The sequence below is a fragment of the Gopherus evgoodei genome, chromosome 1 (genome assembly GCF_007399415.2).
Source record: "Gopherus evgoodei ecotype Sinaloan lineage chromosome 1, rGopEvg1_v1.p, whole genome shotgun sequence".
Classification (NCBI taxonomy): domain Eukaryota; kingdom Metazoa; phylum Chordata; order Testudines; family Testudinidae; genus Gopherus; species Gopherus evgoodei.
The window spans coordinates 824750-839891 of NC_044322.1; the positions used below are offsets into that span (position 1 = coordinate 824750).

The following is a 15142-nucleotide window of genomic DNA, read 5'->3' on the forward strand; positions in this document are numbered from 1 at the left end:
CGATCCTGATATCATGGCCAGCGGGCGCCAGCCCCGAAGCAGAAAGAGCCTTGGCGAATGCAAGGTGCACTCTGCAGGGGCCCTGCACCTCTGGGTAGCAAAGCAACAAGCCTTGCTTAGCTGCGATAATTATAGCACCTGGGTGGAGGAGTTTCTCCCTCGAACCTCCCACCTAGAGTTCGCTGCCGTCTTGGAGGACGGGGGAAAGAATTTACCCTTTGTTGGTAAAGGCATCTTCGCGGCAGAGACAGCCCCAGACTGCGAAGCCTGCTGGACAATAGGGTCCTAATGCGTCTCAGCATGTATACGCCTGCGACCAAACGCAGGCCTTTATGGCCCCAGCCGCCATACTCTGTGCCTAGCCAGAGGCAGAACTCTGGAAAACGGCAAGGCCAAGGTGGTCGCAGACAAACGTCAGGCCCCCTAAAAAGCCAAAGTCTAGGTCCCTCGCAATTACCAATGGGACCAAAGACGGACCTTCCAAGGTTCGCCGGAAGGCGGTGTACCAGTCGCAGGACGGGATCCTGATCCCGCTTTCTCCTGGCATGGCCCCAGTTACTTTTAGATCGCTGGGTCCTGCGCACGATGGAGCATAGGTACCACCTTTAAATTGCTCCAGCCCTGTCCCCCTTCAGCGGACGAAAGGGGCTAGGGGTTTTACTCCCGTTATGCCCTAGTCCCCCACTCGACCACAGGTCTCAGACCTCCCTGGTCCTGCATGGACTCAACCGGTTTGGGATAAGGTTGAAGTTCTGCATGGTATCCCTGGGAACCATTATTCCATCCTTGCCTCCGGGGGGCTACTATGCCGCCCTGGATAGGAAGGACGCGTACTTTCGCAATGCCATCTTCCCTCCACATGGGAGATGCCTCCGCTTTATAGCCAGCGGTGAATACTCCCGGTTTACGGCCATAGTCGCCGCCTACCGTAGCTATGTCGGATATGCGTTTTTCCGTATTGGGACGATTCGCTTATCCGAGGAGACTCTGACACACAAACCACTCAGCCCGTGGGCATCGTCACGGTCTTATTCACAGATCAAGGCCTGATGATTACTATAGAGCAATCCGCTCTGGTTCCCACGCAGAGGTTGGGCTTCCTAGGGGCTATCTTGGTCTCCTACCTAGCCGGAGCCTGCTTATCGCAACTGCGGTTTTAGGCGATGGCATCAATCATCTGAGGTCTGAAGGCTTTCCCAACGACCTCAGCTCGTTCTTGTCTCAGTCCCCTGGGTCCATGGTTGCCCGCAAGTTTGTAACCGAAAGCGCCAAGCTCCGCCTCCGTCCTCTCCAAGTCCGGCCCACCTCGGCGTACCGCTTGGACAGGGAGCCAATGGTCATGGTAGTCACCGTTCCCTCGAACGCCTTAGGCTCCCTAGAGTGGTGGCTAACTCCCTCCTTGGTGTGGACAGGATGCGGTTTCATCCGCCCCAGCCCTCACTGCCCCTGACGGCGGACGCATCATCTCTCTGCGCGAGTGCTCATGGTCACCTCCGAGCTTAAGGCCTTCGGTCTTCTAGGGAGCTGGCATTCCTCATTAATGCCCCAAAAATGAGAGTAGTCCGCCTGGCATGCCAGGGGTTCCAGCGGCAGCTGCGAGGCCGTTGTATCTCGGTGTTTACAGCCAACACAATGGCCAGGTGCTTCATAAGCATTCAGGGGGGACATAGTCCTCCCCCCTTTTTTTGTCAGGAGGCCATCCATTTCCGGGTCTTTTGCATGGCCCACTCGATGGAGCTGGCGACGTCCTTTCTCCCAGGCGTTCGGAACGTCTTATCTCTTTGACTCAGCAGGTCTTTCCTGTCTTACGAGTCATCACTCTGCCCCATGTGAGGCGTCCCGCTTTCCGGAAGTGGAAATGGTTCCTCACACAGACCTGTTCGCTCACCGCGAGTGCAGGAAATGCCAGGTGTTCTGCTCCTTCCAAGGTCTCTCCTCGGAATCGATCTTGGACGCATTCCTGATGCCGTGGAACGGCCAACTGCATTATGCCTTCCCGCTGTTCCCACTGGTTCGTTACGCACTGACATATCACGTTGCTCGGCCTGTCAGCCCAGACCTCATCACTCAGGGCAATGACAGGCTTCGTCACTTGGACCTGCAGCCTCTTCGCCTCACGTACCTGAGTCGGGGTGACAGGCAGCCTTCCGCCTGGTCAACGTACCGAGCCAGGTGGAAGCGTTTCCTTTACAGCTGCAGTACGCTCGATCTTGCTCCTGCTGAGGTCTCGATCCCCTCTATTTGGCCTGCCTCTGGCCTTCAGCGGCAGGATCTGGCGGTATCATCGCTGAGGATACTCTCAGCAGCCATCCCTACCTTCCAGCAGGCTAAGATGGACGTTCAGTGTCCCACTATGGGTTCGAGGTCCCTCAAGGGCTTGGAGCGCTTGCACCCTCGGGTGCGCCGCCCAGCCCCGCCCTGGGGCCTCAACCTAGTCTTGGCCAGACGGGTCTCTGAGATCAGAGCTCTTACGAAGGTTCCACAAAGACAAGGTGCAGTTATGACCGCACCCGGCTTTCCTCCCTAAGGTGTTTTGGCCTTTCATGTTACCCACAGCTCAACGCAATGGGCATAACCGTTGCACTCCTTGGACATCTGTGGAGTGCTCGCATTATGTTGTGCTGACAGAATCATTTCCTAAGGTGCCCCAGCTCTGCCCCGGTAGCGGGCCAAAGGGAGGGCTTGCTTGTTTTCCTCTCAGAGGATCTCATCTTGGGTGATGGCGGACATCCCCACTTGTTATGATTTGGCTCATATTTCCCCAAGCCACATCACCGTGCATTCTACCAGGGCTCAGGCTTCATCTGCCGCCTTGCTGGCTCGTGTTTCTACCCACGAGACCGGTCGCGAAGCTCCATTGGTCCTCGGTCCTTACCTTTGCTTCGCAGTATGCCCTGGTTCAAGAGAGGCTGTAGCCTCTGGCTCGGCAGTTTTATTCTGCCACATTTCACTCCGACCCCACCGCCTTTGTAAGGCTTGGGATTCACCTAACTGGAATGGATATGAGCAATCACTCGAAGAAGAAAAGACGGTTACTCACCTTTGTAACTGTTGTTCTTCGAGATGTGTTGCTCATATCCATTCCGCACCCGCCCTCCTTCCCCACTGTCGGAGTAGCCGGCAAGAAGGAACTGAGGAGCGGGTGGGCCGGCAGGAGTATATATGGAGCGCCATGGTGGCGCCACTCTAGGGGGCGACCTGCCGGCCCACTGAGTTGCTAGGGTAAAAGTTTTCCGACGAATGTGCACGCGCGGCGCGTACACCTAACTGGAATGGATATGAGCAACACATCTCGAAGAACAACAGTTACAAAGGTGAGTAACCGTCTTTTCTGCCCAGTAAATACCCCTCAGAGTTACAGGGCTATGTTCAACTCTTTCCCTTCTCTGGTTTCTGAGGGCCAAATATCAGGATTCGTAGCCTCCTTTCTCATGGGGTGAAATCTCACCAGTCTCCCACCCTCAGACTGGGCCCTGGGCTACCGCACAATGTGGCTGTAGCACTGAGCACTGTGCCTGCTCAATAGGTCCGGCTGGGTTTGTGCCTGTGGTTGACATGTGTGTGCTAAAGTACAGCTGTGTGAATGTTATGCCAAAACTTTTCATTGTAATACAAATATTACAAACACAAATTTCATGACATGTCTGCATATTGAAAGCCAGCGGCAGAGTTGTTGGAATTGCTACAGGAAGGAGCAGCAGTAACTGTTTGCAATGGGTTTGTGCTGTTAACTCTCTGTTCAGTGAACAGCTGTATGGAACTCAACCCTGCTAACTGAGCAGAAGCCATTTGTAATACTTACATTCAGGGTCATGCACACAATAACTCTACAATAGCCATGCAAGACTTTCCAAAAAGTCCTGAGAAAACAGAACCGCTGGTCTGTGTTTCAGCAAAGAGGAGAGTTGAGGTGCAGGAAAGAGCAGTGTGATAGTTTTTTATGTAATTTACCTCCATCACCTGTTAAAAAAGCATGGCTGAAGTAACTAGCACACTCAACTGGATATTAGTGCAAACCTAGCGTTTGCACTATTCACCCATTTGCGATGCCAACCCCTCCCTCATGCAACTCAAGTAACTGTCCATGTTAGCTTGTAGTTTACCAGATAACTACAATCCCTTGCATGGGAGCAGATGCGGGTCCTGTGAGGATGAAGGGGAACCTGTAGGATGATCAAACTTTCTGGATTCAGTCAACATAGGCTGGGCAAAGCACTTCAGCTTCTCTTGGAGGAATTCTTGGGGTCAGAGTGTATCACTGGGAGCATTTGGTAAGTGAAAGTTAATAGATCCCGGTTCTGATGGAATTTACATATGTAAATCTGGAGTGATGCCATTATTGAATTCAGAACCAGACCCTGAAAATTTATCCCATGTGCTGCAAAGAGGCAGTGGCATAATTTGAACTCACATGAGCAGAGAAAAAAAATAAGGTACATAATGAGGCAATTAAACACGTTTATGAATAACTTAAATGCAGGACAGATAAACACAATGACCATTTTCACCATGCACTTGCCATATATGTACACACATGTCATGATACAATGGGCCACACTTTGAAGTTGAGGGCTAGACACCCTGTCTTTATGACTGTCATTATTGCAAACTCACACAGTGCTCAAATATGCTGTGGAACTCTGATCCACTAGATATTAATGGGGCCAAGGGATTATACGGATTCAAAGAGGGACTGGATTTACACTACAAAATATGACTAATTAGTGGGTGCCTGGGGGAAACTTTCCCTTGGAGCAGTTAATCTCCTAGCTCCCTATTGCAGGGATTCCTCCATCCTCCCCTGACACATGTGTAATTGGTTACTAAGCCAGAAGGACTGCGGGTCGGATCCAGTCTGACAGTGCCTGTCTTCCTATTGGCATATCCTATTGGGGGCGTAAATCCAAATCTATGTTTTTTCTGATCTTCCTTGAGCTTCTGGGAATCCTAGATTTGCACTCAGAGCAGAAAGATGTCTCGTTAAATATCATCTACTTTCCTCTTCTCTTTCCTTTCAAGAAGGAAAGTTCAAAACTTCTCGGACCTGCCCAGCTGTCAATGACACCAAATTCACACCTGCAGTGTTCCTTCTCACTGGGATACTTGGGCAAGAAGACATCCATCTCTGGGTCTCTGTCTTTTTCTGCTTCATGTATGCTATTTCGATAGTAGGAAATTCAGTCATTCTGTTCATTATAAAAACAGATCCAATCGTCCATGAGCTCATGTACATTTTCCTTTCTATGCTGGCCATCACAGACCTTGGCTTATTGATAGCCACCATACCGAGGATACTGGGCCTATTCTTGTTTAAATTCTAGAGAGATCAGCCTTGATGCTTGTTTTCCCCAGATGTTCTTCATCCACTCTCTGCAATTCATTGAATCCTCTGTGCTCTTGTTGATGGCATTTGACCGCTTCATTGCAATCTGTAACCTGCTGAAATATGCCTCCATCTTAACCCTGCCGAGAATTGCCAAGATGGGACTGGTGTTTGTGCTAAGGGCAGTGGCAGCAATATTTCCACTCCTCTTTCTCCTGAAACGGTCCTAATTCTTTCGAGCCAATGTCCTCTCCCATTCCTACTGCCTGCACCAGGACGTCATAAAGCTGGTTTGTTCGGACATCACAGTCAACAACATCTATGGCTTGTTTTTTACAGTCATAACGGTGAGGTTGGACTCGCTACTCATTTTCCTCTCTTATGCGATGATCCTCAAAGCAGTGCGGAGCATCACGTGACCAACAAAATGCCTTAGGGCCCTGAACACCTGTGTCTCCCACCTCTGCGCCATCCTGCTCTTCTACATGCCAGAGTTCAGCCTGACTGTCATACACAGATTCTGGAAGAGCTCTTCTCCCTTGCTTCAAATTATCTTGGACTACATCTACCTGCTGGTTCCTCCTTTAATGAATCCAATTGTGTACAGCATGAAAAGCAACCATCTTCGTGCGAGGATAATCAGAGTGTTTGTCAAGTAAAGAGTCAGTTCATTATCCAGTTCCAGAGCTGGTGACACAGGTCATGACCACCTATTCCACCTTGGACCCTTATATACGAGGAAACAAGAGCTACTGATCTCCACTCTGTCGAGAGAGGCTCATAGAGGGTCTAAGACCTGATGCTTAGGGGGGCCAACCCCACCCGCACTTGAGGGAGGACAACACTCCGGGGAAAAGAAACCAAGCCAGGCAGCAGCATTTACAAAGTCAATCTGTTCGTGGAGAGCCAGGGGAACGATGCGATGTTGGCCCCTAAAGAGTCATATCTTTGAATCTGGGATTAAACGTCATACACCAAGGACAGTCTCTTATCATCAGTCTCTGTGTCCCAGGACAACAAGCCATTGTTCTCAGCCAATTTGACCCATGCTTACAAGGCCCACTGGTTGCTAGGGAGATGGTGGAATTAGTGGACCCCTTCTGTTAATGGGCATGCCGGCAGGGTGGGATTCAGTAGTATGGAAACCGGAAATAGTATAAGGGACCTACCATCAATCAAACCCTAACCCCTCCCCTTGGCCACTTAAACCCTGCCCCTTGACACCATAAGCCCTGACCACCTGTCACTGGAAGTCCCACCCATGGGGAATATTACTTCCGGGGTCAAGGAGGACACACAGCCGGAAGCAAAGTGTGTCATGTGACCCCTATAAGAACTCCTCCCACTGCCCTCTACCAATCAGGAGGGGTTTCTCCCCCATAGGCCCACCCTGAGAGGAGATTTGTCCAATCAGGGGTGTTCCTGGGCATGGTGAGCCCTCCGGAAGTGGTTCGTGTGACCCCTCCAAGAACTCCTCCACTGCCCTCTGCGAATCACGATGGGTTTCTGCCACACAGCACCGCCCTGAGAGCAGATTTGACCAATCAGTGGTTTTCCGGGGTGGGGTGACCTGCCCAGAAGAGGGTCGTGTCACCCCTCTAAGAACTCGTCCCAGCGCCCTCTGCCAATCAGAGTGCAGCACTATCACCCCATTAGTCCCAGCAATCGGGGCAGAAGAGGCCATCTTTTACCAAGAACACGTGCTTTAGAAATCGTGGAAACATGGACGCCTTCACCACCCTGGTGAGAACTTCGGACTTTGTGTGAGCCCCGAGGGCCTTTGGACTTGTGTGGAGAAAGCGCTACATGAGCGACAGTTCCCGCGAGGGCCCTTTGACTCAGCTGTTGGTGGATACGCCAGAACCCGAAACCCAAACCCTCATGAGGCACCTGATGAGCATGAAGGCCTCTCGTTGTTCGCCCCCCAGAGGTGGAAGACGAACGCAGCTCAAGGGAGTCACCAGAGGACAAGGTGAAGAAAAAAGATGTTGCTCAGGAAAATGAATGATTAAGAAGTGACGATTGATGATGGGGTGCAATGAAATTAGGAACCGGGAGGTTGTGTAAATCTAAAAACAAGCAGTGGGGTACTTACGCTGTTTCTTTTGTGAAAATCTCTCAACAGCTCGACGATGCCTTTCTAGAGGTCTTTGAGAACTGACATTGGTAGCCTTTTGGGAGCAGTGATGAGCTGTCAAAATATTAACAACAGGTTCCCTCGTCCTCACCCCACGAGGGGGTCGTGCCTCCCCAGGGGTCATACCTTATCCAACACTCCATGTTCTTGATACCTCCCGGGACCCCTGCCTGTCCACCTCCCTACCCTCTCCCCCGACTGTCCCCTGCCACCCCATCCAAATCCTCCTCTCATTCCTGATCACCACCCGGGACCCCTGCCCCATCCAACCACACCTTCTCTCTCTTCCTGCCCCCCCACCCTATCCAACCCTTGCTATGTCCTGACTGCCCCTCCCGAACCCTTGCCCCCTTTCAATTGCCTTGTTCCCTGCCCTTTGACCTCCCCGACCCCTATTCACTCCCCGACAACTCACCGAACTCCCCTGCCCTCTTCCAACACCCCGTCTCTGCTCCCTGCCCCCTTACAGTGCTGCTTGGAGTCATTCGGCTTCAGCAGGGTCCACTTGGCTGTGACCAGAATGGGCACTGCGGGGGCCCGAGCCAAGCCAGACACAGCCTCTCAGCCGGGACCTGGACCAGTGCCGGTGCCGCGAGATCAGGGCAGGAGCTGCTCTGCCGGGACCGGGACCAGCACGGTGGGGCCTGAGCTGGGTCGGGGAATCGGGGCCCGGGCTGGGCCAGAGCCACTTGGCTGTAACCGGCACCACTGGCCCAGGGTCCGAGCCAAGACAGAGCTGTTCGGCCGTGACTGGCACCAGCGCTGCGGGGCCTGAGCCGAGCCGGCTCGGAGCCACTCGGCCGGAACCGGCACCGGTGCTGTGGGACCCAAGCTGGGCTGATGCCACTGAGGCCAGAGCTGGGAGTGCTTGGCCAGGACTGAGCATGGGCGCTCAGCCAGGGCCAGGCCAGGGGCCAGGACGGAGAGAGACGCTCAGCCTGAGCTGGACTGGACTGCGCCATGCCTCTCTGGAGCCCGCCTCACGCCTGTCCTCCAGCGTACTTGCCTGCTGCTTGTTTCAGGCTTCTCGCAAACATCTGATTCGCCGGAAGCAGGGGAGGAGAAGGAGAGTGGAGTGTTCAGGGGAGGAGAGGGCAGTGAGCTGGGGCCGGGGGCCGGGTGAATAGCTGCCCGAGCTTTAGTTACATTTAAAAGCTGTTTTAGAACCGGTTGTCCTGTAACAACTGGTTCTAAAAGAGTTTCTAAATTTAATAACCGGTTCCTGCAAACTGGTGGGAACTGGCTTCAGCTCACCACTACGTGGTAGTAAATATGTCATACATCAGCTGTTTTTGCTCATGTCTGAGACACAGAACTCAAGAGAAAAATCTGGAAAAGGACAAAATGGAAGAATGAACCAGCTCAGACTCCCTTATGGTAGGGGTCATGGTGTCCATTTTGACGGGCGGCTGTAAAAGGTCGTGTTAAACAGGCAATGAATAAAACTTATATATTTAAATGTGTCAGTATGAATGTGTCCCCTTTCATATTTGTGTTAGTAAAAGACGGTACCAGTAAGTCATTTCTACACAGGCAGCTCTCTTAAAGAAAATATATTACATCCCCGGGGAAGTTGGGAGCTTCGGCGGGGTGAACCTTCTTTCTCAAGTGGCCAGAAAGCATAGTAAAACTTTAAATAGAAGACAGGTAACAGTTTGGCTTTCAGAGAGGGACACTTACACTTTACACATATCCACCCCACCATCAACTTCAGCCTGGACCATTCCACACAAAAGATCCACTTCCTAGACTCTACAGCACTAATAAACGATGGCCACCTAAACACCACCCTATACCGGAAACCTACTGACCACTATACTTACCTACATGCCTCCAGCTTTCATCCAGACCACGCCACTCAACCCATTGTCTACAGCCAAGCTCTACGATACAATCGCATTTGCTCCAACCCCTCAGATAGAGACAAACACCTACAAGATCTCTATCAAGCGTTCTTACAACTACAATATCCACTGCAGAAGTGAAGAAACAGATTGACAGCACCATAAGAGTACCCAGAAGTCACCTACTACAGGACAGGCCGAAAAAAGAAAGTAATAGAATGCCACTAGCCTTCACCAACCAGCTCCCAACCAGTGGCGTATTATCGCCTAGGCCAACAAGGCCTAGGCTTAGGGCGGCAAATTTGCTCACGTCCCCTCCCCATCTCTGCCCCTTCTCCAAATCCCTGGCCCGCCTCCTCCCCCAGGCTCACTGCGCTTCCCTCCTTCCATCTCCCTCCCTGGCTTGCCACGGAAAGATGCTGGGAGGGAGAGAGAAGCGAGTAGTGGCACACCCAGAGGAGGCGGAGCAGAGCTGAGCTGCGACCCACGGATGCAGGGAGTAACCCGGGAGAGGGGGCGGGAACCGCTTCCCACCCCAGCTCATCTTCACTCCACAGCCGCCATCCCCCAAGCGTGCCACAAGTCCTCTTCTCCTCCCTCCCTGCCAGGCTTGCCATGGGGGAGCGGAGGTGAGCTGGCGCGTGGGGGGGTGCACGGTAATTTTTTGAGGGCCTAGGGGTGGCAAATTTGTTAATCCGCCACAGCTCCCAACTAAAACCTCTCCAGCACATCATCAAGGATCTACAACCTATCCTGAAGGACAATCCCTCACTCTCACAGATCTTGGGAGAGAGGCCAGTCCGCTCTTACAGACAGCCTGCAAACCTACAGCAAGCACACAACAAAAACACTAACCCAGGAACCTATCATTGCAACAAAGCCTCTTGCTAACTCTGTTCACATATCTATTGAGGGGATACCATCATAGGACCTAATCACATCAGCCACACTATCAGAGGCTCATTCACCTGCACATCTACCAATGTGATATATGTCATCATGTGCCAGCAATGCCCCTCTGCCATGTACTTTGGCCAAACCGGACAGTCTCTATGTAAAAGAATAAATGGACACAAATCAGACGTCAAGAATTATAACATTAAAAAACCAGTCGGAGAAAAATTCACTCTTCCTGCCCACTTGATTACAGACCAAAAATTCACAATATTACAACAAAAAACTTCAAAAACAGACTCCAACAAGAGACTGCTGAATTGGAATTAATTTGCAAATTGGACACCATTAAATTAGGCTTCAATAAAAACTGGGAGTGGATGAGCCCCACTACAGTTCCTCACATCTTCTTGTCAATTGCTGGAAATGGGCCATTTTCATTACCACTACAAACAGTTCTTTTTCTCTCCTGCTAATAATAGCTCACCTTAACTGATCACTCTCCATATAGTGTGTATGGTAACAACCATTGGTTCATGTTCTCTGTGTATATATATATATCTTCCTACTATATTTTTCACTGCATGCATCCGATGAAGTGGGCTGTAGCCCACCAAAGCTTATGCTCAAATAAATTTGTTACTCTCTAAAGTGCCACAAGTATTCCTGTTCTTCTTTCCCTTTACACAAACCAGCTTGAATACATTTTTAAGAAGTAAGACCGTTGTGTTAGATGTAGATGTGCAATGGCAGGCAAATTTCGTGGATATGTACCGGTTCTCCAAATGCAGCAGCGGTTTTAAGTACATCTTAACAGTGATAGACATTCTATCCAAATATGCCTGGGCCTTAGGCCTAAAAGACAAGACAGGTGTTGAGGTATCCAAGGCCTTTCAAGCTATTTTCAGCAAAGGTTGTGTGCTTCAAAAATTACAAACCGATCAGGGGAAAGAATTTTTAAACAAACCTTTAAGCAGATTATTAAAGTGGCATGGAGTTCGCCATCTTCTTACTAATTATGAAGTCAAAGCAGGGGTTGTAGAGCGATTTAACAAAACTTTAAAACCTAGGATGTGGAGATATTTTACAGCCCATAACACCTTTTGCTACACTGATGTGTTACCTGACTTTAAAGAGTTACAACCAGAGTTTCACAGAACTATATGTACCAGACCCACTGATGTTAGCCCTTCAAATTCTTTGAAGGTAAGGAAAATGGTTTACGGAGATGGTTTAAAATAACACCGGTTGTTGCCCCTAAATAATCCCCCACAGGGGGATTCCACTCACTCTCCCTTTTCACAAATATGACCCAGACAGTGTCGTGGTACAGGCACCACTCTTGCAACCTCTCTCGGAGGTTGTATATTTCTAAGCGGGCGTAAGCGGAGGTGAAACAGGCTATGAAGACTTTGATATTGCCAGAGACAGAGTACCGGTCTTTTGCGTGCTTCTAAGACACACACGTGGTTTCATCGTCGATAAACTCACAGGATGAAACCTTGTAATCGAGGGAAAACAGGTACAGAAAGAGTGAATAAATTGGAGAGTGTTCAGAGAAGAGCAACAAGAATGATTAAAGGTCTTGAGAATATGACCTATGAAGGAAGGCTGAAAGAATTGGGTTTGTTTAGTTTAGAAAAGAGAAGACTGAGAGGGGACATGATAGCAGTGGTCAGGTATCTAAAAACGTGTCATAAGGAGGAGGGAGACAACTTATCCACCTTAGTTAGATTCTAAGAATAAACAAGAAGCAATGGGCTTAAACTGCAGCAAGAGAAGTTTAGACTGGACATTAGGAAAAAGTTCCTAACTGTCAAGGTGGTTAAACACTGGAATAAATTGCCTAGGGAGGTTGTGGAATCTCCATCTCCAGAGATATTTAAGAGTAGGTTAGAGAAATGGCTATCAGGGCTGGTCTAGACAGTATTTGGTCCTGCCATGAGGGCAGAGGACTGGACACGATGACCTCTTGAGGTACTTGCCAGTCCTAGAATCTATGAATCTATGAATTTATAAAATCTAAAGGTTTATTCATAAAAGGAAAAAGATACAGATAAGAGCTAGAATTGGTTCAATGGAATCAGTTACAAACAGTCATGGCAAAGTTCTTGGTTCAGGCTTGTAGCTGTGATAGAATAAAGTGCAGGTTCAAATTAAGTCTCTGGAGTACATCCCCAGCTGGGATGGGTCATCAGTTCTTTGTTCAGAGCTTCAGTTTGTAACAAAGTCCCTCCAGAGGTGAGAAGCAGGATTGAAGACAAGATGGAGATGAGGCATCAGCCTTTTATAGTTGTATTCAGGTGTAAGAACACCTTTTTGTCCTTACTGTAGAAAATTACAAGCAAAATGGAGTTTGGAGTCATATGGACAAGTCCCTGCATACTTTGCTGACTCACAAGGTGTATTTGCCTTCTCTCAATGGGTGTAGCTGATGCTCCTTAATGGGCTATCAAGCAGGCTAGGCAGAGCTGACACCAACTCGCCTGGGATGTCACCCAGAAGCATAACATAAGTTTGAAATACAGACAGGATAGAGCCAATATTCATAACTTCAATTACAAAATGACACATGCATACAGACAGCATAATCATAACAAACAACCCATAACCTGGTTTTAGACCCCTTCTAGGACCCCCTTCACATAAGATTTGGTGCCACTACAGGACCTTGGTTGTAGCCATGTTCTATACGGTCCCAGTTCAAGTCAATAAGGTGACACACACATCTTCCGGTTTGGTCATTTTCTTTAAAACATAGTCACGGTCAGGGTCTGCACTAAATTGCACAGCATTTATCAAGGTCACCTCTTACGCTAAATATTCTTGGGTTAGGCACAGACATTGCATAGCATACCCTATGGCAAGAACAGTGTTTAATAAGCTTTCCAAATACAGCTCAGCACACAGGTCCCGGAGCTTGCAATTTATATCTACTGAAGTCAATGCGCCATTGGGCTGGCACATCTATGACACAGCCCTTACAATCTTCAAAAAGCTTTTCCCTAAGTCAGTTATTCAGGACAGCATAAGCAGCAACACGTACAATAGTCTGCATGACTTTTTTTACGCTCATGATGTGGCACTGGCTCAGTTAGTTCCATGCCAAGCCTCCTAAACTCCTCATAGCCATCATCCTCGGAGTCCTCTTCAACAATTTGTATCGGCTTTGAGCAAAAACAAGGAGAACCCAGTTCATCTTCGCTGCTTGATGTAAAGCTGTCCAGGGCATCCGGGTCCTCTAGAAAGGCATCATCAAGCTGTCGAGAGATTTACAGAAAAGAAACAGTGTAAGTTCTCCCTGCTTGTTTTTAGATAGACACAACCCAACCCCCACCCCCCGGTTCCTAAGCCCATTACACCCCATCATCAACAGTCACTTTTTAATCATTCATTTACCTGAGCATGTCTTTTCCATTCACCTTCTCCTCCGATGACTCCCCCAAGCTGTGTTTGCCTTCCACCTCTAGGGGGGTGGAAAATGAGAGGCCATCACACTCATCAGGGTGCCTCACGAGAGTTTGGGTTTCAGGTTCTGGCGTACCGATCAACGGCTGAGTCAAAGAGCCCTTGTGGGAACTGTCGCTAATGTAGCGCTTTCTCCACACAAGTTCAAAGGCCTTCGGGGCTAAAACGAAGTCCAAAGTGCTCACAGAGGTGGTGAAAAAGGAGTCCATGTTTCCACGATTTCTAAGGCATGCCTCCTTGGTAAAAGATGGCCTCTTCTGTCCCAATTGCTGGGACTTATGGGGTGATAGTGCTGCACTCTGATTGGCAGAGGGTGCTGGGAGGAGTTCTCAGAGGGGTCACACGACCCTCATCTGGGTGGGTGACCCTGCCCCGCAACACCACTGATTGGTCAAATCTGCTCTCGGGATGGTTCTATGCGGCTGAAACCCATCGCGATTGGTAGAGTGCAGTGGAAGGAGATCTTAGAGGGGTCACACGAGCCACATCTGGATGAGTCACCCCACCCTGGAACACCCCTGATTGGTCAAATGACCTCTCGGCGTAGGCCTATGGGGGTGAAACCATTCCTGATTGGTAGAGGACAGTGGGAGGAGTTCTTAGAGGGGTCACATGACACACTTTGCTTTCGGTCATGTGTCCGCCTTGACTCCGGAAGTAATATCCCTGTGAGTGGGGCTTCTGGTGATAGGTGGGTGGGGTTTAAAGGTGGTGGGGCAGGGTTTTAGGGGTCAAAGGTCCGGTTTGGGTTTGATTGATGGTAGGCCCCTAATAGTACTACTGGACAGACTTAGGGTCCCTTGCCTTTCAAAAGGGTGGCTTTGTCAATTTAGTATCAGCTCTTCTTGAAGGAAGGATTGATTCTTGAACCATATGAGGTAAAGTAACAAATCCAGTGAGCTAGCCACACCCTCAATCTCATCCGAGCCCCCAGGTCCCCCTTCATATTGGAATCTGAATTTAGATGTTATACCCCAAGGAGAGTCTCTTATACATCAGTCTCTGTGTCCCAGGACAACAAGGCATTCTTCTCAGCCACTTTAGCCCATGCTTAGCAGACCCGCTGGATGATAGGGAGATGTTGGAATTTGTGGGCCACTTCTGTTAGTGGGCATGCTGGCAGGGTGGGATTCAGTAGTGTGGTAACCGGACACCCTTGGAGGCCCTTGCCTTCCAAAAGGGTGGCTTTGTAAATTTAGTGTCAGGTGTTCTGGAACGAGAGTCCTTGGACATTCGGGACTTCACTTTCTTTTGAAGCTTGCTGAAGGTTTGTTTGAGGCACATTAACATCTGTTTGAGCACTGTAACTTTGCTCCTTGGAGGGGATGGTGTCCTAGCTCTGGAGGCCTTTGGTGACTTTGGGGGAGAACCGTCAGGATTCCCAGTTGCTTTCTCCCCAGCTTGCCAAAGCCCTGTTGTACTCGTCGCAATGGACACCATCTTTGGTTGCTTGGTGGGAGCCGTTTTCCCCATTCC

General features: G+C 49.8%; 1 pseudogene; it reads left to right on the forward strand.

The window, feature by feature from the left end:
- Positions 1 to 6024, forward strand: part of LOC115648007 — a 32795-nt pseudogene extending 26771 nt beyond the window's left edge.
- Positions 6025 to 15142: the final 9118 nt, after the last annotated feature.